Source organism: Tympanuchus pallidicinctus, unplaced genomic scaffold (genome assembly GCF_026119805.1).
Source record: "Tympanuchus pallidicinctus isolate F22 unplaced genomic scaffold, pur_lepc_1.0 scaffold23, whole genome shotgun sequence".
NCBI lineage: Eukaryota > Metazoa > Chordata > Aves > Galliformes > Phasianidae > Tympanuchus > Tympanuchus pallidicinctus.
This window is the reverse complement of record NW_026294740.1, coordinates 7,371,863-7,383,921: the sequence shown is the minus strand read 5'-3', so window position 1 is coordinate 7,383,921 and position 12,059 is coordinate 7,371,863. Positions and strand designations below refer to the sequence as shown.

General features: G+C 40.0%; 1 protein-coding gene across 5 annotated transcripts in view; it reads left to right on the top strand.

Annotated features, from left to right (window-relative positions):
• The window catches only part of CEP112 (centrosomal protein 112), a 139,025-nt gene that overhangs the window by 86,629 nt on the left and 40,337 nt on the right, over window positions 1-12,059 (top strand). The window lies entirely within an intron of this gene.

Below are 12,059 nucleotides of genomic sequence, written 5' to 3'. Positions count from 1 at the left end.
ATGAGCAAGTGCTGTGTGAAAGGTTTGAAAACAGAAATTAATGTTTCAGCTTCATCAATCCTTGTTCTGTTCAGAGGGGTCACTGCACATCAGTGCACTGATGGCTTCCTGGCAAACCCTACTTTACCAGCTTCTGAACTGAAGTGTTTTACTATAGGAGGGATGATATGAACTGAAACACGTTAGTTTTATTTCAAAGGCTGAACTAAAAAAGCCTACCTAATATTGGTGGTAGACTAAGGGCTATGTGTAAGCAGATAATTGTTGAAGTGTCTTTTATATTCGTTAATGTTATGAGTGATACATTTTATGGCCCACTGATGTACAGCGGCACAAATTAACAGTCTGCATATACTGTCTGAATGGCCTTTGTGAAAGTGACATTTCATTTACCTGCGTCAGGTTCTTGGTCTGTAATTTTAAACAGCATTGGGAGGATTATGTTGGAAATCAGCCAGCCTGAAGCCATTAAAATGGCTGTGATCAACAATTCAGAATCTTTTCTGAACGTAAGGAAAGCTCCGCTTGGCATAATTATTTAAAGCCAAGGTCACACAAAGTATTTAAACCTTTGAAATTCATCATTAAAGGATTAATTTTAACTCAGGAAGACATTGTCATTTTTGCTTAAAAATGGAATTTGAATCTCAATTCTTTTCTTTCTTTGATCTTTTTTTTACATGTGTAGTATAGCAAAAGAAAAGTTAACTTCTTTACATCCTCAAATTAAAGTTACAAATAATCCTTCATAGGGAAATATCTTTAATAGTCTTGAATTGTCATTTCTGTCAGAAATATATATTTTTTGAATTTGTTGGATTTTTTTCCCATTTTTCCAAATAAAATTGCTAATTTTAAGCTTTATTAACTGCTATTAATTTAACCCACTTTTTTTTTTTTTTTTTTAATGTCTAATCAGAAGAGAACACATTGAGTAAGAATAAGGGGCGAAAAAGTCTGTCAGAAAGTCTTTCATAGACATGAAGAAATACCTTGCATTGCCTTCGTACCTCCCTCTGATGTTCTTCACTTCTTCCAAATGCAGAGCTGTAGAAATTGACCACAAAGTCCAAAAGTCAGAATAGCATTTAAAGGTCAACAGTAACAATTTCAGCTGACTTATTTTCAAATCTTGAGCCTATTAAAACCCTTAGAATTTTAGGTAGGGATTTTATCTGAGGGAAAGAAAACACCTTAATTGCAGTGTGAATCTTGAAACTCGTTTTTAAAACAAGCAAGTCTCATTCCCCTGAAGTGTAGGACAACATGGGAGAAAGTTTCGTCCTCCAAATGTAATTCTTTTTGCCAAGTCTTTAAAGAGTGTTTAAAAATCCAGGAGGAAGCTGGATTTCACTGTTTAGGCTTTGAAATAGTCATATGGATGTCCAGATTTCTGAAGGTCAGTTCATTCCCATGTGAAAGAGTTCGTTCCTTCTGGAACTGTTCTGTGAGTAATACTGATTCTTGTGTGTATTGCTTCATGAAATTGTTAAGAACTGGCTAAAACTTGAGTGGAAAAAAGGAGTACAAGGAGACACAGGAATCCTATGGTATTGCCCTCCCCATAGCCCTGCTGCAGTGGGGATGGAGGGAGGGGAGTGGGGAGAAGAGTTTGAAGAACCAATTTCTGTTGCAAGCACACTGGGCATTTAAATATCTGTTGGTATTGTAGACAACTCTTCCATATTTATGTAAGCAGTGTTCTTTGCTGGGACCTTTGAAGTTGAGATTTTAAGCAGCAGATGAGATGAGATATTGCTTACTGTAGAATTTTGGTGATTATGGCATATGATGCTGGAAATTTACCCAATAAAAGTAGTATTGAACCTGTGATTCCAAAACCAAGTATCCTTTGACAGTTATTCTATCTCTGCATCAGTAGGGAACGATGAGTGGGAAAAAATACTTAACAACTTTCCAAATGACGCTGTGTAACCCATGCTATAGGAAAAATAAATGTATCCATTGTTGTGGAAGCAATTATAAAGGGAACAGGCCGTAACTTTCCAGGGACCCCCTCTGTGGGAGGCAGCATTTTCACTTAAACACCTCCTTGCACAAAAGTGAACCACAGGTGACCAAAAAAAATGGACATTATAAATGGTGTTGAACCTGGTTTGGACAAATTGTGGCACTTCTGAAGTTTCTCCATGCTGATCACCATCCCATGAGCTCTTTGACCTCTGGAGAAGGTGGTGAGGGCTCTGCCTCAGTGGGAATCAGCATGGAAGCTGTGCCCCTGGTCTGCATGTGCCCTTGCTCACAAGTTGAAAGGGCTCATGTCCAGCCTCTGGGGAAGGGACACAGACACTCCCACCCCAGCACTTACGTTCCTGGGGAGCATCTGCCCAAAACTCAAGTGTTGGAGAAGCCCTTACGTTATTTGTTGTTGGTTGAATGTAGTATGGAATGCTTCCACGTGCACAGTTTCATGCTGTTCTATCAAACTGGATGTGTTCGTGCTTTTCCTCGATTGGGTCTGACCACGTGAAGTCTCCCATGTTCATTTTGTATCTGCATCCTTCCTGGTGGTGTAAGCAGTGCAGCTGAGGATATGGATATTCACAGGTCTAATGGGCTTTTTTCGTCTTTCCTATGTCTCCTTCCCTCAAAGGGCTGTGGTGTTGTTTCCTCCAGAAGGAGAGAACAAGGCAGGAACTCCTTTCATTGATCTGTCCTCATTTTGTAAGCAGGGCTGTTGCCACCAGCCTGTGTGTGTGATATGGCAATAGGGCTGTGCTGCTGTAGGGCAGCATGGCACTTTGCTTTCAGCCTGGCTAGGTTGGGTGCCACAGCCAATGGTAGTCCTCGTATTGCTCACCTGTAAGATGTAACAGGTCTGTTGTGTTAGCACACAGGACCTCTTTATCAGATGTGGATGATCAGCAGTAACGTCCTTAAGGTCTGGTAAGCTGCGCTGGACGAAAGTCAGACAAATTGAAGATGGTAGCTTGGAGAATCTGCAGCTACTTGTCATGTTCTTAGGACTTCTGCGCTTTCATAATATCTGTTATCTGTCTCTAACATAAAAATTACTTGACAGTTTCTCCAAATTATTTCTTGTATATTAGCTAAGGAATCTTAAATACCGCTTCAGAGGAACACTTGCATTCAATCATAGTGATTTTGATTTGCTTTTAAAGCTGTTAACTATAGATTTAATTTGCTTGAATTTCATTATATCAAGTTGATTATAGCGTTTTCAGATACGGTGGTGATTTTTTTTCTATTTGAAGTCATACCTCATTACGATGAAATGAAACAAATTATTCAATAAATGTATTAAACAGACAAACCACTGCACTGAGGCTCCAGTAATGACTCATTTCAGCAGCAGGGAGTCAGGTGTGCTAGAGGTTGCATCAGCAGCACTTGCAGCACCAGCACTGATCAGCCAGGTGGAACAGACCCTACAAAGCCTATGAACATTGTCAGGTTTGCCAGAAATTACTGAAAGAAAGAGACAAACTGCATTGCTAAGTGTGTGCAGATGTGAAGCTTGGCTAACACAACTGTTTGTAACATTCGTCTGTGGTATTTTCTTGGCAAAGCAAGTGAGCATTCAGAAAGCATGACCCTAGCAGATCAGTAGACATGCTAACAATGCTCAAAGGAAGCAACCTTGGAACGCTGCAAGTATCTCATAAAAAAGCTCTCTGAGCAGTGTACATGACTAAACTGGAGCGGGAGAAAAGACTTTTTTTTTTCTCTACATAATTTTCAACATTTAGCTTTTTACTGACTTTTTTTCTATAGTTAAATAGAGACTTTTTTGACTCATCCTGTTAAACCTTTATGCGGGTTCCAGGAACATCTAATTCTTTTTCAGTGCTGCTTTTCTGTGGAGAAGTAATTTACATTTTTGTGCATTGACTAAAAAAAAAAAGGAAAGTCCAGCACTTGAGTTACTTGGCTGCAATTCTTCTGTTAGGATACTTTTGTGAATTTCACAGATAGGACCCCAAGAATGTGTGCAGCCTGGCCAGGGCTGTGCAGACCACTCTGGTAGGTTTTAATGGTGTAGCAGTTACCTGTGCTCTGAGATGTCTGTTACTTTAAATAAAACCTGACAGTTATAATGTGTTTTGGTCTATACCTGTTATAATTCACCTACATCTGCTGCTGAGTCTGGGTGAAGCTAAAATGCCTGGGAGATTTGAAGGTGAAACTTTGGAAGGTTACATATACAAAAGAATATAAAATTCTTATATAAAAGAATATGCATATATAAAAGAATATGCATAAATATACAACATAATATGACATCTACAACATCTTCAAAGAAGTTACAGAGATCCTCTAAGAGATGTCCCATTAGAAGTATTGAGTTTCCCCTAAGTGGCAATTTCTGCTCATAAAGAATAAGCATTGCATGCTTTCCATTAGCTTACATTGTTTAATACAAGCTCTGTAGATGCTGTTCTTTGCCAACTATACATTTCATTAACTACCCAAAATGGTTCCCTTTGTATCTGTGACCTTATGGGAGCTGGACATCTCTGCAGCAGTTCTGTAGGTTCCTGCTTACACTTTTTTGTGTGCCTTAACTGTTATTCCTCAGATTTATCAGTTTAACTTACAGTTGCCTGCTCTCTAGTATAGGAGCTGATTGAAATGTAAGACATTGTTTTGTTGCCTTTTTTTTTTTTTCCTTTTTAAATAGCTTTGCCAATTCACTCTTATTTAGATTTGTTGAATGAATGCCATCTGGTCTGGGTGCCCAGACATGGCAGTCAATGCAAGCCAAAGCAAATGTTACCCCATGAAATGTATCTGCTGAGGTCAGCATCTACATCAAACTTACTCGTTATAGCTTTATTTGGAAGAAGGGTTCCACTATAAGGACTAAAATAACAGAAAATATTTCTGTTGCGTATTGAAATTTTGGTACAATTTGAAGAGATTGTTGATGTTTATTTGCTCTTTCTTCATCTGTCTCCAGTAGAGCAAAACTACAAGTGGCCTTTTTGCTTGTTTTTCCTTTTTGTAGAGAAAGAAGTATTTAGAAATTAGGGAAGGGATCAAAACACTGCTACGAGTCCTTCAGAGTCTGTAAAGAAACAAAAGTGTTCCAGGAGGACTTGCTTACAGCTGTACAACATGTCACAGAGTAACACCCACCTTCATTAAATGGGTGAGAAAGAATTCTAATTGTTTTGAACTTCTTGTGATCAGCCTGCATATGCTTCATTGTAACACGATACCAAAGTGCCTCAATTATGATTTGTATATTTTGGTGCCAGAAGGTTTTTTTCTTATGCTAAATTATTAAGTTCTGTCAGCTGCTGGGCTGTCATATAGAGATACAGTAAATCACATTATATTTTGTCATGGATTACACAGAGCAATAAATTTGGGAACAGAGATCAAAGTAGTTTCACAATCACATCTGAGTGTAGGAGGGGTGTTTAACTTGTAGAAAATCTGATTTAGGTGAAACTGTTGCAGTTCTTGTGTGAATTTGAAATGAATTTGGGTGTCTGGTTGAAAATGAATAAGGTACAAATCCCCAGGAGTTCTCCTGTATTGAGTTCACAAGAGTGAATTCTGACCTGCAGCTGCAGGACGAAGAACAGATAAATAATTAAACATTGGGCATGTTAAGTGCCTCACAGTGTCTTATTTATGCTTTTAATTGCCCTTATGATTGAGCAATCCTCTTTTTAATTGGGACTTTTCTGGGCTCGGGTACACTTAGTCATTGCTACAGAAATGCTTTCTGGCTCCGTGAAGTTGTAGTGCTTTTCTTGGGAAGCTTTGTTGTATTTAAAACTACGAAAAATAACCCCACATAATCTTGCTAAGGAACACTGATTCCTCCACATCATAGATTTGTTAGAGGATTTTGCCTTACTTTGAATGTTTGTCTTTCCAGCAGTAGAAGCTTGACTTCTCTTGGGCTGTCATCTGATGACGTAACTTGGTAATGCCAAGTCTGTCCTTCTGTTGCCAGTTTTCCTTCTGTTTATTTAACCAGATTTTCTCCCAGAGTGATACTTGGGATCTTCTTTTGTAGCCCTAATCTTTTTATAAATTGCTTGTTATTGCTACAAATTTCAATTTAGAACAGCAAAGGCAAATCTGAAAAATAAAAGGCACATTCTTTCTCTATGTGGTCCTTTCAGGAGCTTTCCAGTCTCACCCTGGTAAAAGGTAAGGAACACAGGCCGATACCAAGCAATAAAGTGCACGAGCCTCAGAAATCTCTGAAATCTGGTGAAATTTTGTGCTATAAAGCTTGAAACCAAGACGACTCCTGGATCATCTTGGTGCTGTTGCCCAATGAGTTGTGGAGGAAGCATTAGCTTTGAGTTGAACCATCAAAGGACATTTAGCAGCCTATCCCATCATGATTTTACTGGGTGTTAGCAGTTTGTGTACAAAAACCATCTGGGCCTGAGTGGGTAACGTACTAAGTGACCAGTGCTCTGGATATAACTTAAATAATCATTTAAATTTACTTAGACAAGGAGGAAAACACAAAATATTTTAAAACAACAGATCAGGAATGTATGGAAGTTCAGAGCTGAGGGAAAACTTCCTCACGTAGCACTGGGTAGGGAGTTTTTCATTCTCAACATCTTCACGAGGTTTGCTCGGTTCATCTGATTTGAATGCTGTAACACAGCAGCCATCTGCCTCCAGGCTCCTCTGGCAAAATGTCACAGTACCTCTTCAGATTAAGATAGCATTTGCCATCTGTCCTGCAAATGCCTGACACGTGCGTCAGTGCTGTCTTCTTATAAAGTGTGTTTAAGGTATGGGATGGTTTCATACAGCAAGACTGAAGTATTAACCTGGTTGTAAAACCTTGTGTTGTGTACAAGGCTTGTATCTTGGGCCAAATCATGGAGCAGCCTTCAGGTAAGGTCCAGGCTCACTGCAGCATTGAATACAAGTTGGTGTTAGTGGATCTGGGAGATATTTAGATAGTAAATCCAAATAGCTATTCACTTAGGTGAATAGTACAGTATAGTATAAGGAGAAGGCAGTAGTTATATTCTAGTATAAGGACTAGGTAAGTTCAGCAGTGGGAGTCTCATAGAAGAATTATTGGAAGAGTTAAATGGATGTATTTAATTTCATTACTTAATTTCAGAATGATTAGAAGTACACCAGTGGTTCAAATGAAAGGACTGGAAAAAAGAGTTTTCCCAAGGCACAAAGTGCCCAAGCAGTTTTTTAGCAGGGCCCCATTAAGCACAGAATTGCAATTCTCAGTCCTGTGAAGGGTCACATCCGTTTCTATTCATTCGTTTTCATTTTTTGGAATGAAAAGTTCTTAGCACATGAATGAGAGCGCAGTTGGTTTTTTCCCTTAAGATGCATGTTTAAAAAAAAAGAAGAAGAAGAAGAAGAGAAAGATTTATAGACCTACAAAAGTGGAACGTAAAATAGAAAATTAATAGGATTTGTGGGACAGATTGGGATTTCTATCATTCATTTTGAAAACCCTTGAAGTCATTTGGTACTTGACTAATTCTGTTAACATCATTTTGAATATTGAACTACTTTTAATAGTCTTTTTGGGGACTCAAATTACGTATTTCAACTGGTATTCTGTTACACAGAGATTCAGCTTTCCATTTGTTATCTGACTGGTGGAGAGAGTGGTAGAAACAGAAAGGATTTGGACAAAGGAGGCCATCCACTGTCATTACTGGAGGCACATAAAGAAAATACAAGTTTCAGACTTTGAAATCTTCATGTACAGTCAGATGAATTTTAAAGGTGATCGGCTGATCTCTGAAGCTGAAGCAGACACTGTATGCTGTTTTCACATCATTTGCTACATTTTGTCATTATTCAGATCATTTTCTTTCGACATCTGTCAAATTGCACGATCTTGATTTTTGATGCTTTAGCATAATGCTGTCAAACTGAAAGAGAAATATTCCAGAATCTGGAATGGTGTGTTGCTGGTTGGGCTTTTTTTTTGTGTGTGTTTTTTTAAGGTAAATGGGCCCCATTTACATTTGTTCTTTGATGTTAAATTCTTTGCTGCACATCAGAGAACAGTTGCTTCTTCCCTGGAGCAAATTTTCTTTCTTCTTTTTCCCCCACTCTTTGATTTTTCTTTTTTTCCTCCAGTTTCCTTACAGTTTTATCTCACTAATTATGGAGGATCAGGTTATGTATGGCCATCATTTAGCTAGTTGCAGGCATTTTGAGAAGTGCTTATTCCATAGCTGGTTCCCTAACCAGATTCCTTAACTCTGCTTCTCTGGTAGTGAGTATGGCTGTACCTAGCAAGAGCTGGCTTTGTGAGATTGTTGTTTTGTATTGCTGAAATTGAAATCACATTGAAACGCTACAGAATCCATTGCAAGACTGTGATGGATTCACATACAGATGAATAGGATGGCGCTGTGCCAGACCTGCCTGTGTTTGGGTTGCAGCAGGGAGGGTTTGTATCCTTTCTGTAGCATGATAGAAATCCTACTGTTAACTTTCCATCCAAAAATCGCCATTTGGGAGCTGAAAGATTTGCACAGATTTGTACCACTCTAAAATTAATAATCAAATATGAGCAGCTACGGTGTTGATAACCACTGCAGACAGCCTAGCTGTCAGCAGAATGCACTGTCCTCATGTGTGCACACCCTGCAGTGCCATGGGAGCAGCATCCCTGCACCTCCCCATCAGCCTTCAGCAGGTGCTTGGCTGCAGTGTGTTCAGATAAAGGTCTGGTTCTATTGAATGGAACTGCATCCAAAAGCTTCCTATACATCTTACACCCTAAAAACTGCACGTGAAAGTCTGTGTGCAAGCCATGCTGCAGTCTGTGTTTGGAGTACGGTCGTATCATGGTAGAAACTTTGCTACTTTACTCTTAGTAATGTGGCTCTGTTTCATGAAAGGCAGAAATGAAAATCAGATGGTGTCAGAATGGCACCCATTAGTTCAGATGTCACATCTGTATTTCTAATGCTGTTTTTAACGCTTGTGTGAAATGTTTGGTTGAAGTCGGTGCAGTTCTGCTCAGCAATCACAATAGGATGCTTTAAGGCTTCTTGTAGAATTATGGTTGGTTTTTAAAACCAATTAACTGTAACCAGGACATAATCTTTTTAATGCAGAAGTCCTCACTCTGTAATATAAAGTAACTGCATGTTAAATTGTCATAATCAGATAATTTTAGCTAAAACGTGTATTAACTGTGTGAAACTAAACAAGTTAATTTTCTGAATCAGTGGGATTCCTCTATGGCTTATCCAATTTAAAGCCTTTTATTACAGAAATGGATATTACAATTGATATTTCTGACAAGTTTTTGCCAAGCATGAATTTCAACTGCTACCTCTCACACACGGAAAACTAGTTTAAGGCCATTAACTATATTTGCAGTGCTGCCCATTGCTATAAAAAGAGTTAGACTTTAATGAATACTGGCTGACCCTCCAAGTGTTCACCTTCCAGTTGGATTCTTATTCATTATGTTTCTGAAATAGCATGTAACCTGAAAGTGAGGGAATGCCCTTCAAGTAGGCAGGGTGTGCTTTGTGCAGTGCACAAGATGAGCAGCCTGGGAGAAAAGAAGCCCAGGAAACTGCTGCTTGTGTACATTGTGCCAGTTTTAACCTTCTCGTTTGTCATATAAATCCACAGCTATGTGTATTTACTTTGCTGTAAGTCTTTTCTGACAGAGAAAGTAAGTAAAAAGGCCTTCACTTTTTTTGTGTGGCAGTGCTTCATGTGCCCAGGGGTGTAGGTTTACTCTTCCCCAGGCTGCAAAGCAACAGCTGATGGTCTGCAAGTGTGTTAAATGTGGTTGAGCTGCAGGTTTGGAAAAGGGAAATGTAAGAGAACACAATGGAAAAGAGTGTTTGTGAGCATGGCCATGAATTAGATCTTTTCAGCTGACCATTGGATACAAGAAGGAGAAACTGCCTTCTGCTGAGCATCGCAGGGCCATCTGTGCAGTTTGTGATGGTGCAGGAGCTGTGAGGTGTTATGGATTTGGGGAGAAAAGCTGCAGTCAGCTGTGGCCATAGGGGCTGGGTGGGCAGTTTTAGACAGCTAGGGCTGGTCTAAAGGCATGTTTGCCATCTCCAGGGGAGTTTTGGTACCTCTGGAAATCAAACCCCTCAAATAAGGATGCATTAAATGCAAGTGTTTGTTGTTGACTTGGAGACAACTTACTGGTATTTTGCAGGTTGGAATTTGTTGAAGCCATTGCAAAATAAAATGTAGCTGTGTTTAGATGAACTTGTCAGATGTACTTTGTCTTTAGAGAGGAAGAAAACACTGAAATTCAGCATCTCTTTTGTATCCCCTCTGTCGTGTCTGTCTCAGGTTGTCCTGGGTCTGTGCAGTATGAACAAAGGAGCTCTGCTTTGTTTCTGAAAGCTGTAGGTTTGTTTTAGTTCTTTGTTGAGATTTCTTCAGGAGGTTTTCAAGCTGCTTCTGTGGGAGATGGAGCCTTTTACCCCAGGCATGCTGAGAGAGAGCAGCTGCAATGTGATCTGTGCAGTGCTTTGCTGGCTGGTAGCTCTGCCTTGCTGGGAGTAGCAGAAATTTAATCTATTGCAGACATTTATTTTTTTACTTCTTTTCCTAAACTGACACTTTCGGTCACTTTATGCTTTACCAACACTGCACATCATAACCTGGACAAGAGTGCAGTGGAAGGAGTTAATGTGAGCCTGAGCACAAGGAGAAGTGTAGCACAGAGCTGACACAGCTCCTCCTGTGTTATTGCTCTCTTTATCATGCAGCCCTCAGCGTGCCCAGGCAGTGCTTTCCATAGCAGGTCTAAAAAAGGTGGAACTCACTTTATCTGATGCTCCAAACTTCTTATGTATGTTGTTTTAAACCAATGTGTGGTGCCACTATCTCTATTTACAGCAACAAAAAAGTGTTCTTGAAATACTTAATAATTGATTTTGATTAACTGTTTATTAATACTGACTAATGCATGAAATACGGAGATTTCATAATCTCAGAATTTGAAGGGATTCAAGGCCTTAAATTGCAGCATTGTGTAAACTCACAGATTATGTTTAACTGGCTGTAATAGACTTACACTAAGCTGCACCACGGAGCTGCATGATGCAGAGGATCTGAGCCTTGTCATGCTCTCCTGTAGTGCCTTGAAAACAGTCTGCAATTTTAAGCCTCTACATTTAAAGTCCACTAAAATCAGTATCACCATTTGCTTGACCAAAGGGCCTTATGCTTGCAGAACCCAAGTTTAGCCTTGCAGCTGGACCGACCCATGTGGGACCAAGAGGCTTTGAGGCCCTTTGGTGGCTGTGGTCCCCAACCCATGGGGCTGGCGCACGAAACGGAGGGGACAGATCAAAGGTTGGAGCATGAGGTCACGTTGATTTTTGAAAACTTAATCAGCTTAAATTTGCTTCAGAACTCTGCATCGCAGTGTTCCATCCCCTAAGAAAATGTTTTCCTTAGACATCTCTCCTCAGATTGTAGAGCCAAGAGCGTGAGAGTGCTGAGAAGCTCATGGGAGGGCAGTGATGTGATGCTGGTGTCAGTGTGATGCAGTGGGACCTTAGAAGAGAGATGGGAATCAGAGCTGTCTCCTGAAATTAAAATTAGATTTATTTTAAATTAGATTTAAATTAAATATGTTTTAATTATTGTTATCTAATTATTATGGAAAATAAAGTATTTGAGGTAAACTCTTACAAGCTGTTTTCCCCCAGAAGTAAGGAGGCATATCCTCACTGGACACCACTGTACCTTGTTTTCGGTGGGCTTTGTTCTTTATCATTGAGCTGTGAGTCACAGAATCACAGAATGGCCGGGTTGGAAGGGACCTCAAGGATCACGAATCTCCAACCCTCTGCCACATGCAGGGCCACCAACCTCCCTATTTATACTAGACCAGGGTGCCCAGGGCCCCATCCAACGGAAAGAAAGCCAGGAGCAGGAAGGAGCTGTGGCCAAAGAGAGCCCACTTGGGCTCTCATGCAGTTTGATCACAGCCTGGAGCAAAGCCAGGGACTGGGAGTGGGACTGGGCAAAAGGAAGCCATGACATCCCCGCATGGTCTTGCTGTTGGTGCTGTACCCCCCTACAGCCTGTGCTGGGGCTTT